The following is a 13,201-nucleotide window of genomic DNA, read 5'->3' on the forward strand; positions in this document are numbered from 1 at the left end:
AGACAAAGTATAGCCCACTGAGAGCCACGGCATCTGCTGAGAATGCCGATTACACACTGCAAACTTCAGGGGATCATTTCATGGACTAATGCATATTTTATCTACCTCCCTCCCCTAAATTGAGCAATTTGGCATCCATAAGCCTGGTGTATCTCTGTCCCAGTCAATTACTCTCTCTATATACATCTGTTCAGAGAAGCATATTCTAAAACATGAAATTGGAGAAGAGAATGAATAGCAGACTCAAAGACAGGCACAATGGCAAAAGTAAGACAGAAAGATGTCTGGAAGCAGTGACTGCCAGTGGAGTACAATCTTTAATAAATTGCACTATAGTTTAGCAGATTCCTTTCCATCACCTTTTAGAAATAATTGGAAAGAAGTGGTCCTTCCCTATTGTCATAGGGAAATGTAGAAAAACAAACTATTCTGTTACACTTCTGTTATACTTTAGTACCTTATTCAAAGATACACATGACAGAGAGAAAAAGACAGAGAATAGAAAGAGTGAGAGAAAACGGGGAGGAAATATCAGAGCTGGAGAAAATTAGATATCATTAATATTTTAATAAATACTTGTATTTTACTTCATTTTAAAATATATATATTTTATTAAAAATTTGCATTGGAAAAGGCCTATTTTATATGTCTTTTACCAGCTTTCAGAAAAGATTTTAAAATTTATTAAGTATATAAGTTTGTCAAGGTCTGTTAAATTACCAGACATAACATATTCTTAATGATCAGCCCTGATTATTTGAGTTGAGTGCTTATCCCCTCTTAAGCCCTATCCCTAAATTGTGGAAGTTAATACAGTTAAAAATACCTACAAGTCAACCTATTTCCTAAACATCTCAGAGTACAGATAACTCATATCCCTTTTATCAAAAATAGTTAAAAATTTAATGTAACATTGTGTCCAATTCTTAAAATAACATAACACAGCAATAAAGAGTAATTTAATGGCACCTTTATTTTTATCTGTGCTAATGTTTCATTATCATAAAGTAGAATTACAATGTTTATGATACAATATATGACAGTCTAAGAAAAATGTATAATATAATCAGTTCCAATTACTAGAATCATTTGAAAGCTATGTGTTATTGGCTATTGAATTTTGAGAAACACTTGTAAACCAATTTCAGTTCAATTCACAAGCAATTACCAAACACATACAATGTACCTGTCCACTCTATTAGGTGCTGGGGGAATAAAGATAAATAAGATGATCTGTAGCCATTAGGCAACACAGTCTTTTGCAATGAGGACACATAAACCCCTAGCTGGCCACTATAAAAGATGATGAGTGCAAGAAGAGATGTATAAACATCTTCAGAAGACACAGGGGAAATTATTTTTATGAAACATGTTTTAGAGAAGAGGTAGTTTTATTATATATGGAATAATTTAGTATTTAAAAAACTATGTAGTATTAACATATGTTTTGTATGTTACAAAATGAATAATTATACAATACAATTTATAACAAATTGTATATAGTATTATATGTATGTTGTCATGAAACAGTAAGAGTTAAATTTGAATTTAGATAAAAAGATATCATGAAGTATAACTTTTTGATGAAGAGACTGACTCCAGGAGAGAGATGCAAGAAGTGGTAGAATTTGTAGCTCCAATTACTAAAGAATTTTAAAATAACTTTTTCTTATTAACAACAAAAAAAATGCAGTTAGATAATGTTGAAATATTTCAATCAAACATTGAGGAAGGGATAGTACTATTTATGCAGAAAATCAAGAGAAAAAAGTGGCATGTGTAAACTTCCAAAAGGAAACTCTGTGTCTTAGAGGACACATAAAAATATGACCAAAAGTAAAAATTAAACATAATAATTTATTCTACAAAAATTAAAAAATCCTGGGAGAACCTGAATAAATGATAAATTTATATTATAATACTTATGTACATTATATATAATTATATATATTATAAATTTAACATTGAAGAATGTGGATCTGGGGGAAAATAAATTTATTTGATGTTTAGGCATTGGTACAATATTACCCAGAAGCATATCTGTGAGTAATATATAATGAGAGTGTATACGAGAGCTCATTGAATACAAATATGTAAGAGTCATTAGCTGAGTATAATTAGATTAGATTTTAGGCAGGATAATTGGTACTGTGCTTGCAGAACTGAGTGTGAAAAGAAAACAGTAGGACACCAAGAAGAAGGATTCATGCCTTACGTATAACCTTTAATAAATATATTCTTGGAGAAAAAACTATAAGAAGAAAGAGACTGAAAATAATTAATGGTGTACAAATCAAGTAAACGCTGTATGAACACTTAGTTTTTTAGAATTTGTCTATGACTCATAGGTATGCATAAAAACATAGCAAAGGAGAATGAACAGTAAAATTCAAGAGATGGTCATTCTAATTTCACGAAATTAGTAAAAACCCAAGAGTTACTCCTTATAGGTATTTTCGTGAATCTGTAAACTCTGTAAACTCATTTTGTGCAAGGCTCCTACCACTTTGTGTGAGAATCAAGGGCATAAAGATAAATTAAATTTCATCATGGCCTCAAACTCCAATTCAGTTCTTTAATATGATTGCCTGGTAAAATAACAGTGATCTTTTCTAACCCTTAAAGAAAAGCTGCTGTGCTGAGTTAGTTGAAAAATGATTACTTTTATTCAGATTTGTTAGTTATCCTAAGGTATTCTCAAGGAAGGCTTAACTTTAAACAATTTTTGCTATATCCCCTTTACAACTTAAACCACACCCTCAAGAGGAGAAGGTGAATGTTAAAATTTGACAATGTTATTGATTCCACTAGCCATTTCACAGAAATAGTATGTGACTTCAGGCACTGATACAATCAAATGTAAGACTCTCAGTAAAATGTGTGGAAAGGCATGTAAATAATCTGGGAATTATCTTGAGAGTTTCCTAGACGTTTATAAGGAAAATGAAGCCACATATTTTCACCTCGCCTACTGAGTAGTAAGAACTTCTTAGATATCCCTGAGAAAGAAAATGAAGTCATTTAGAGAAGAAATTATTAATAGACCGTGAGCAGAATAGAAAAAGCAATAAGATGTGTAGTTAACTAGATGCCATATTTTTGAGTTAAATTCTTGATTAAATTTATGAATAATATTTCTCTATGAAATCATATACTTTGCATTACCATACATACTGAATGTTAATTTGTTCAAAATTCAGGCAAAAGACAAAGTAGTTTTAATGGACTTCAGAGTTTGGGGAAAGGGAAAAATAAATGGGAATCAAAGTAAAATTGGAAGTAGTATTTGATATCCCCATTTACAACCAAAACACCAATCTTCTTAAAGTTATCTTCTCTTCAAAGAGTAAGCAAAACAAACTAATACTAAAAACAACAACAAAACAAAACCTAGTCCTGGGTTAGAAACTGAAGGGATGTATGTCCATCTTCAACTTTTTGTGTAATGAACAAATTAAAAATTAAAAGTATCCAGTAACAACCCTACTTATAACAGCTACCAAAAATAATAAGATACTCATGAATAAAATTAATCAAAAATGTGCATGATCTGTATGCTGAAAACTATACAACATTGATTTAAAATAAATTTAATAAATTTAAAAAGACAGAAATAAATAGAACAACATTCTATGTTTATGGCTTGGAATAATTAATATTGTTAAAATGTTCATACTACCCAAAGGAATTTACAGATTCAATGCAATTCTCATCAAAATTTCAAACTTACTTTTCACAGAAAAAATAAATCCTAAAATTCATATGAAACCACATGCACACACACATACACACACACACACACACACACACACACACAAAATTTCCAAAGCAATCCTGAATTTAAAAAATGAAAGCTGAAGACATCACTACCTGATTTCAAAATATATAGCAAAACTGTAGTAATTAAAAATGGTACTGGTACAAAAATAAACACATCAATCAATGGAAGAGAATAGAGAGCCCAATAACGAACCCACACATTTAAAGTGAATTGATGCTCAACAAAGTTGCCAAGAACACACAATGTGGAAAGGACAGTCTTCTCAAAAAAGGATGTTGGGAAAATTGGATGTCTACATGCAGAAGAATGAAATTGGACCCTGTTCTTACACCATATATAAAAGTCAACACAAAATGGATTAAGACTTAAATTTAAGACCTGAAACTGTAAAATTACTTTTTAGTAGTAGTAATTTAATTCTTTCAGTGAATTTACTTTCAGTAAATTTAGTTTCAATGACTCTAACTTCATCATTAATTACCAAAATGTAAATGAACTGTACCATCAATTAAAAGATGATTATTGTATCACAGTAAAAGAAAAAGTAATCCAGCCACATGCTTTTAAAATGAAAAAAAAAAAAAACTAAAATATAAGGACATGAATTTCAAAGTGAAATGCATAAAAATACAGGTGCCAAGGCAAATACTAATCAAAAGAAAGTGGTATAACTCAATTTATGTTAGACCAAACATACAATAAACTTTATTATATATAGCAATGTATATGTGTGTGTACATATGTATATATACACACTGATAAAAGATTCAATTCAATTAAACACTATAAAATAATCTTTTATTTACCTAAAATGTAACTTCATAGATAATATAATTAGAAAACAAAGAATACAAAATACAGTTTGGTTAAACAGAAGGCTATAGCCTTTAGTGTAATTATTTAAGAAAAGGCAGTGAAAATTAACTAGCTAAACATCTAAATTAAAAAGTTTAAAGAAAAGGAAGAACAAAATAAGCCTAAAGTACATAGAAAAGACCAGAAACGTGGTGTCAGCAAAACTCTATGAATGTATAGAGTACTAATACCAATTTAGAAAGCATGGGGATATCTAATTTTAAAAGGTAGCAAAGTACTGGAAGAGCTACATCACAGATGAACTTATCTAGGGGCAACTAGTGCAAAGATGTTTAGTTTCTATGATGCAAATTAAAACTACAATGATATACCTCTACAAACTCACCAGAATAGCTAAAAGTTATAAACATTGGCCAATATCAAGTGCTAGTGCGCATGTTCAACAACTGGAAAATAAACATTTCAGAGAGAATGTAAATTTAAGCAATCATTTTGGAGCACTGGCATAACCTACTATAGCCAATCATACACCGACTCTGTGACCCAGGAATTATACTTTTCCTCCTCTTCTCCTCCTCCTCCTCCTCCTCCATCTTCTTCTTCTTCCTCTTCCTCTCCTCCTCCTCCTCCTCCTTCTTCCTCTTTTTCTTCCTCTTCTTTTTCTTCTTCTTTTGATACAGAGTCTCATTCTGTTGCTCAAGCTGGAGTACAATGGTGCAATCTTGGCTCACAGTCCCCCAGGTTCAAGCGATTCTCCTGCCTCAGACTCCCAAATAGCTGGGATTACAGGCACGTGCCACCACGCCTGGCTAATTTTTCTATTTTTAGTAGAGACAGGATTTCACCACATTGTTCAGGCTGGTCTCGAACTCCTGATCTCAAGTAAATTGCCTTGACCTCCCAAAGTGCTGGGATTACAGACATGAGCCACCGCGCCTGGCCTATGTTTCTTTATACCAGATAGAATTAATACATTTTAATCAAAAGACTATATATATATATATATATATATATATATGCACATGTATATACATACAGAGAAAATATTACCAGTAGTAGTAGTCATAACGGCAAAATCTAAAGACAAACTTCAAACAACCATAAATGAATAAATTAACCATCTGTGTTCATAAAATTGAATAATGTGTAGCAATTAGGATGAAAACTATTGCTCCATAAATAAGAATATCCCAAACATAATTTACGGAAAAACAATCCAAAATTGAAAAATACATATGGTTGCTTTTATTTATATAGACTTTAAAAACTGTTAAATCTGCACATTAGAAATCAGAACTCTGCCTATGTTTCAAATGTAAAATCAGAGAAAGACAGTAAATACTTCAGGGGCTTTGGCAATATTCTATTTCTTGTTCCATGTTCTTTGTACACAATGGGTTCAATTTGTGAGAAGATATTGGTTGTGAACTATTATCTGTGCTTTCTTGTGCATATGTTTTATCTCTAATAAAAAGGACTTTTTAAGAAGGGAGAAGACAATTATATCCCATATCACCACTTATTTTCAAATGAAAGTTCAAGTTTCTCTGTACTAATATACCTAAAAGACTGGTAGAAAATAAATAAATAGTTCACGATTTGTAATACAGTTTTCTACATAGGAGTGAAGTATTCTACAGAAATATAGAGTTATAAAAATTAATAAAATTTTCATAAGACCAATATGCAAAAGGGAATTGCACTTGCATTCAGCTATAAGTTGGGCAATAATAGAATTCATATCTTCTGTTATCCAATTTTCAGAGAAAATGGTTCTTTCTTTACTGATACCTTGAGATGTATAGTTTCATATCTTTTGCCAATTGTTATTATTATATTTTTAGTTTATTTAAGGATTGAAGGCAAATTTGGTCCCTGTTACTCTGTTTCAAGTGGAAGCAGAAGTATTCATTTTATTTTTATACTTGGACGTTTCATTCATCGTGCCGCTGTTATTAGTTTGCAAATTTAAAGATGTCAAGGGCCCCATTTCTCTTAATCCTTGAGAGTTAAAAACATTCCCTCGTCCCACTGAGGGAACTGAGTCAATATATTTATAATTTAATTGAATGATCCACACAAATGAATGAATGAATAAACTAATCCTTCAATCAAAACATATCCTTCAATGCAAATAGTTTATTTCCAGCTTGTCCTATTGGCCCTTACTACCTGTATGTCATGCAGCTAATCACACTTCATCTCCTGTCTGGAGTGCCTTCTTCACTATTTTAATAGTTTTTGTCTGATTATGCCACAGTCTTTTCTCATCTTTTCAACTCCTTTAGCAATTATTAACTCAATTGTTTGGTCTTGGCTGATGATACTTGTTATTTATTCTTTTATGGTTACATCATCTTTTCCTAATTATACAGCAAATACTTAGGACAAGACTCCATATTATACTCTTCATATCCTTAGTTTATTTATTTTCTGCTCAAAATTACGTTGATTTCACAAGTGTCAAAGGGACAGAGAAATTTACGTGGGTGGCCAGTTAAGAGAGAAAAAAAAAACTTAATGAATTCCAAAATTCTTGGATTCAAATTAATATTTTTATTAGGAGTTGACAACTGTTATATATTTTTAAATTTTGATTTTAAGAGAAGAATTTGAGATAGGGAGAGAATGGGACACACTTGAGAGAGACAAACAGGCTGGCTTGAAGATCCTGTTCCCAGAACTGCAATCATGAATGACAATGTTGTGACAGAAGCTGGAAACCAGACACTAGACTTTTCAATTTTTCTTCCAAGGCTTAATGTTTGATTAATCCCCTTAAAAAAGACTCAGTCATACTGAGTGAAAATAATAAACTACTGCTAATTAGATATGTCATATACTGATCTATTCTCAAAGCAGGAGACATTCACAAGTTGTAGATGAGTAATATTACAACATTTTACTCCAATGAGGAAATAGTATTTAGATACTTTTCCCAATGTGAAAGAAAGCCTTTTTTTACGTAAAAGAAATTAGAAGACAGAGACAACTGACCGAGAGTACAAAATTCACAGAGCAGATGGTATGTTGTAGGAGCACCTTTCACACAGAGAGAAGTGCCATTTTTATGTGATACTTTAAGAAGTGGTGATTTTTTTTTTTTCAGTGTATTTGGTGGAAAATAAAGTTTTCTTATGATTCAGGTTTACTTTTGGTGATACACAAAAGTTAAAGTTTATCTAAAACATATAATAATCCGTGATAAAAATATACTAATATCCTTGCCTCAAAGAAAGATCAAAAACTAATAATCCAGACATGATTAGAAATAGGAAAAATGGTCTGATAATATTGGCAAGAATTTTCCATATTTCCAAGAAAATGAGAATTATTAATTTACATCATATTCCGATTAATATTATTTACACATTAACATATTTCATTACTAATTTAAAAAATACTTAAATTTTAGTAGCTGTCAAGTTATATAGAAACATTAGTGAGCAAAAATATACACAATCTCCACCCAAGCATATTGTTCAATGAAGAGAAGTAACAAAAATAAATCACAAATAAATTCAGTTGGGAAAAACGAATTAAAGAAGATATGTAACTCAGTGCATTATGCTCAGGCAGTTTACTGAAGGTAGCTTTGGTGGCTGAAAGATTGTCATGGTTGACAAAGTCCTTACCACTTTAATTTTTCATGATACTGAAATAATTCTAAAAGCTTTTTCTCTGTGAAAAATAGAATTAAAAGAGGCTGAGAAAAGGCAATATAGATGAATAGTCAACCCATCTTGGATGTCCATTCACTAGTATTCTAAAATAAGAAGTTAAAAGTCTCTCACATGAGTATCTTTGTTCTGTTCTTTTCTAGTGACAAGAATATGCTTTTAAAAAAGCTAAAAGAGTGGTTCTCAACTTCTCATATAATTATTATATAGTCCAAGTATATATTTTTTGAGCAAACCAGGTAAGACTGATATGAAGCCAAGGTAAAGAACTACTGATTATATGAATACAAAACAACTATCTTTTCTTCTCTCCATATCAAATCTTTGCTATTTTTCAGTAAGTTTAATAACAAATAGCATTTATGGAGCAATGCTGAACAATACAAATGTATTAAAAGATACATGTAACTTTAAATTTTCTACTAGTCAGGTGAAATATGTAAAGAGAATGAGATAAAATTAGTTTTACAAAAATATTTAACTTAATATGTCCTAAATATTACAATTTCAAATGTAAGTAACAGAAAATTTTTAAAATAAGATAGTTACATTTATTTTTCTACCAAATTTTAAAATTGTGACATATTAAATATTTAGTATACATCTCAAATTAGACAATAAAGTTTCTAAAGTGCTGGTTCTTTATTATATAAAATTTATTATTTAAACATTAGATTCACATATACAATTTGTTTTAAACCTATTTACCTTTTATACAAATACTTCATCAAATATTTCATCAGGTTTTATATTGTTTATATTTTAAAGTAAAATTATTAGTTTTTAAATTTAAATTTTAAGTTATATTAACCAACTAAACAAAATAAAAACTCAGCACTTCAGTTGCACCATCCACAGTTCCTTAGTTTAGTAGCACATGTGGCTAGTGGTTACCACATTGAAGAATACAGGTTTAGAAAATCAACTATATTTTGATGCATCATGAAAAGAATTTCAAATTCCCATAAATGTTTTTCATTATAAGTAGTATTATTCCTATTTTACACACAAAAAAAATTGACTCAAAAGACATTTGGAACTAACTCATAGTCATACATTTTTATATATATACAGTTCAAATTCAAACCCAGCTCTGACTCTGATACCTGCTCTCTTTCCCTTACAATGTTTCTCTTTCTATACACTAGTTGTCTTTACATTACATTATTTCAGTATCCATTACATTACTGTCTTCTTCAGAAAATGTAGAACAAACTTAAAATACTAAATTTAAATCAAATCATTAAAGCACAAAGCGACTTGCTGACAGGGGAGTGGTCATATGTATTTTTAAGTACTTAAACTTTATACTTCAGTAAAAAACAAAAAATAGCAAATATTAATTAAAACAGCTGTTTGTCACATTTGTCTGACAAATAAATCGTACTTGCTTGTTTATGCAATATACATTTAAAACAAAATAAATTGTCTATATTGTTACTAAATTTCTTAAAAAGAGGAAAAAAAGAATTTTTACAACTAGAACTTAAGAAGAAATTGCTTATAAATTATGCCAAGCAATGGCCTATAAAACTACTTTTAATTTCTCCGTTTTCCTGACACTTTTGTTTAATCTTTAGAATTTGGTTTCTTTTGCTTTCCTAAAGCCTTCTTTTTTAATGATAACCAAGCAGAACAACATTAATAAAGTTCATTTAAAGAGTAGATTGCTCAATGCATGTCCTTGGCATTTTGTTAGAGGTTAGCTTTGAATCAGTTGGGATACGAGTGTATTTTATAGTTATGTTTTAGTGTTCTGATAAATAAAATATAAGTATTTCATTTATACTGTAGTATGACTTATTTTGTCTGTCTGCATTCTCTTTACTCTTTTGCTTTTTTAAAAATCTTACTTTCTAAATCATTAGAAGGTGTGTTGCCCCAAACCAGAGCTATCTACAGCTGTGAACTTGAGTCATTGTAGGTTATCACTGTTTTTGCTGACGGCACCAATCATATCTTCAGAGCAAAGGCAGTCGTATGATTGTGGGAATAAGAACTTACTCCATATTCTCTAATTCTTTAGCCAAGTTTTTTAAAAAGAAAAGTAATAAAGGGATTAGACTTTCGCTTATGTTATTGTCATGACTTAGTGGCTTTGAAATCAGTTTTCAAGATCAAATAGAGAAAATTTTGTCTCTATCTCAACGTAATAACTATGGGAGGGGCGTTAATATACTTTTGGAGGAAAGGTTTTATCTAAAAACTAAGATTCTTCTGTTGAGTGACTGGCATTTCACAGGAAAAGTTTCTGCAAATTTAATACTTTTATATATTTCTCTCAAAGAGCTCTTTTGGTGTGAAAAAATGTAAATGAGGTTTATATTTGTATAGTGCATGTTATGTTCTTGTTGTATTTAAATGTCCTGATATCCTACCCAAAGATCTCAATGTCCTGTTTTAAAACAATTATTGTTCTAGAACATACTTACAAGTGGGCCACTTTGTTGTAAAAACTTATCTTACATTATGTCGTCCTGTCAGAATATACCCTCGAGACAAATTTTATAGATTTCTTCCTGAAGGAGAGTAAAACACAGTGGGAATTTCAATTGTATTTAATATGTTATTTAAAAGTAGATTCCTCTCATAGTTTCTGATTCCAAAACAGTAACAGTATACAGATAGTTTAAAAATTATTATGATGTTTAAGAAATAATATTGATATCCTTATTTTCTCTTTTGAACTATTGTTTTATCCAATATTTTTGTGCCTATCTCGGGAGCTAAGATAATTCTGCTGAAAAAGCAGTATCATTCATAAGAGGGCAAGAGTACTGTGTTTGAATCTAACTCAACTCAAATATTTAGGAGTTTTGTAGTCTTGGGCAAGCTACCTAACTGCTGGATGTCTGGGTGTCCTAAGGACAGTCGGTGACTTTAAGAACATTGAATAGACATAGATTATTGGAGAACAAATTTATGATAAATGTCCTATCCTGAAGGAAGATTATCAACATCTTTTAGGTGGAAAAAATCTGCAAATGCCAATTGAGTATGTGTGTGTGTGTGTTTATTAGGAATAGGTAATGTAAATTAAATGCTGAAATTGCTGAAGGTAGAAAATAGAGAACACTAAGTTTCTACTGAATTTACTAAATGGATAAAATTAACAATCATTTCTTTTAAATATATTCTAAAATGTCTAACATCATCAAATCCAAATACTATCTAATTTAACTCATAGGATCTTTGACATTTTAGAGCTGAAGGAAATTAATGATATTATTAAAACTACTGCTGCAATTTAAAATCTATTGGTCTTAGTTATTTTCAGGTTTATATTTATTAAGAAACTGCTACAGATGGGCATAATTTCTTCAGCAGCATCAATTAATTTTGATTAACTAACTAATATGCCATTTTACTTTGTGATTTAAATGCCATATGTTTAAACACAAGGATTTATTAACTTACCTATTTATTCAGTAGCCTTCATTGGAATCTTAAAATAATAACTGGCTAGATGTGTATAAAATTAAACTGCTGCTTCACTGAAAAAATAATGCAATCTAAAGTTATCCTTTTATGCAGAACTTTTCAACATAGTTTGGTTTTTTTTTTTAAATTTACCTCCCTCTTTGAAAATAAATACATTTGCTTTCTCTTGCTTTATATTCAAAACAACTATAGGTACATTTAATTTAATTACATTTAATTGAATTGTTTTTTTGTTTGTTTGTTGGTAATTAGAAGTAGTTCACAACATGTTGATATTCAAGTCTGAATTGATTCTGTCATAAAAGTTAAAACATGTGAGTAAAAGTACATTAGTTACATGCAATTTTCCTTTTTAAAAAGGTATTATGTAAAAACTTCATTTTATAAAGAACTAAACATAAATGTAGAATAAAATGTCCTACTTTTGCAGCTTTAATAATTCCTCACCAAATCATATGAGATGCTCATTTGCCATGAAAACAGCGTGATAAATATAGAGATAAAAGTAAAACAAGGTTAACTTTTTTGATATAATTCCATGAGTAATATTTGTCACTCCAACATTTACACATTACAAAATACGATTATCTAATTTATTGTTTACAAAATTCATTTTTAATGATATCATATTATGTCATAAAAAGCAAATGAAAAAACCCTAGGCAGTGGAACAAACAGCAAGAAAATGGAGTTCACAGCTGTTGAGTGAATTGTTATGGGCTAAAAAACAAAGCAAACAAACAAACAAACAAGTATACCAGGATCTATCCTGCCAGAGAGTCAATCATTCATAGAACAGAAGTTTGGGATTGTTTATATAGACAAAGTTTAGGGAAGTGTAAGATAATTTCAACATTGTTCAATGTAAGACTTTTGTGCTTTAGGGGGTTTCAACAGGTTTTAAATTTGATTTATTTTAGCAAGATCCTTAGTAATATTTATATAAATTTCCCTTTGGAAAGGTTCTTTTACTTTTAAGACATTTTTTCTAATGGTATATATTTCATTGAGTAAAAAGAAATATAAACAACTACATCTATGTTCATAATTCCTGATTAAGAAAGATAAAACCATACATATTTAATATTCTGGTTATTACATCTATTTTATTGATTACATAAATATTATTAAATAAAATTGAAGGCATATTCTTCTGTGTGAGACTACATTTAAGCCAGGCATCCATTTTCATAGCATATATATATTTTTTGATTAAAATCTTAAGATGTAAGTAAATGTACATAAAATTAGAGGTTAAAGGGTAAAATAAGACCAAAAATAAAGCTGCCATGAGAGTGAAATTCTAACTTGAATTGGTTATTGAGCTTATTTTATTTTCATTTAACAATAAATATTATCTTCTACACTCAATTAGCAGCATAATCACCGATATAGAATACTCTACTTGTCTATCAGTCAATACATACAGGCCATAGAAGAGAAATGCGAAATTAACATAACCCAGGATTTATTATGTCGTTTG

Source organism: Chlorocebus sabaeus, chromosome 13 (assembly GCF_047675955.1).
Source record: "Chlorocebus sabaeus isolate Y175 chromosome 13, mChlSab1.0.hap1, whole genome shotgun sequence".
In the NCBI taxonomy this organism is placed as follows: domain Eukaryota; kingdom Metazoa; phylum Chordata; class Mammalia; order Primates; family Cercopithecidae; genus Chlorocebus; species Chlorocebus sabaeus.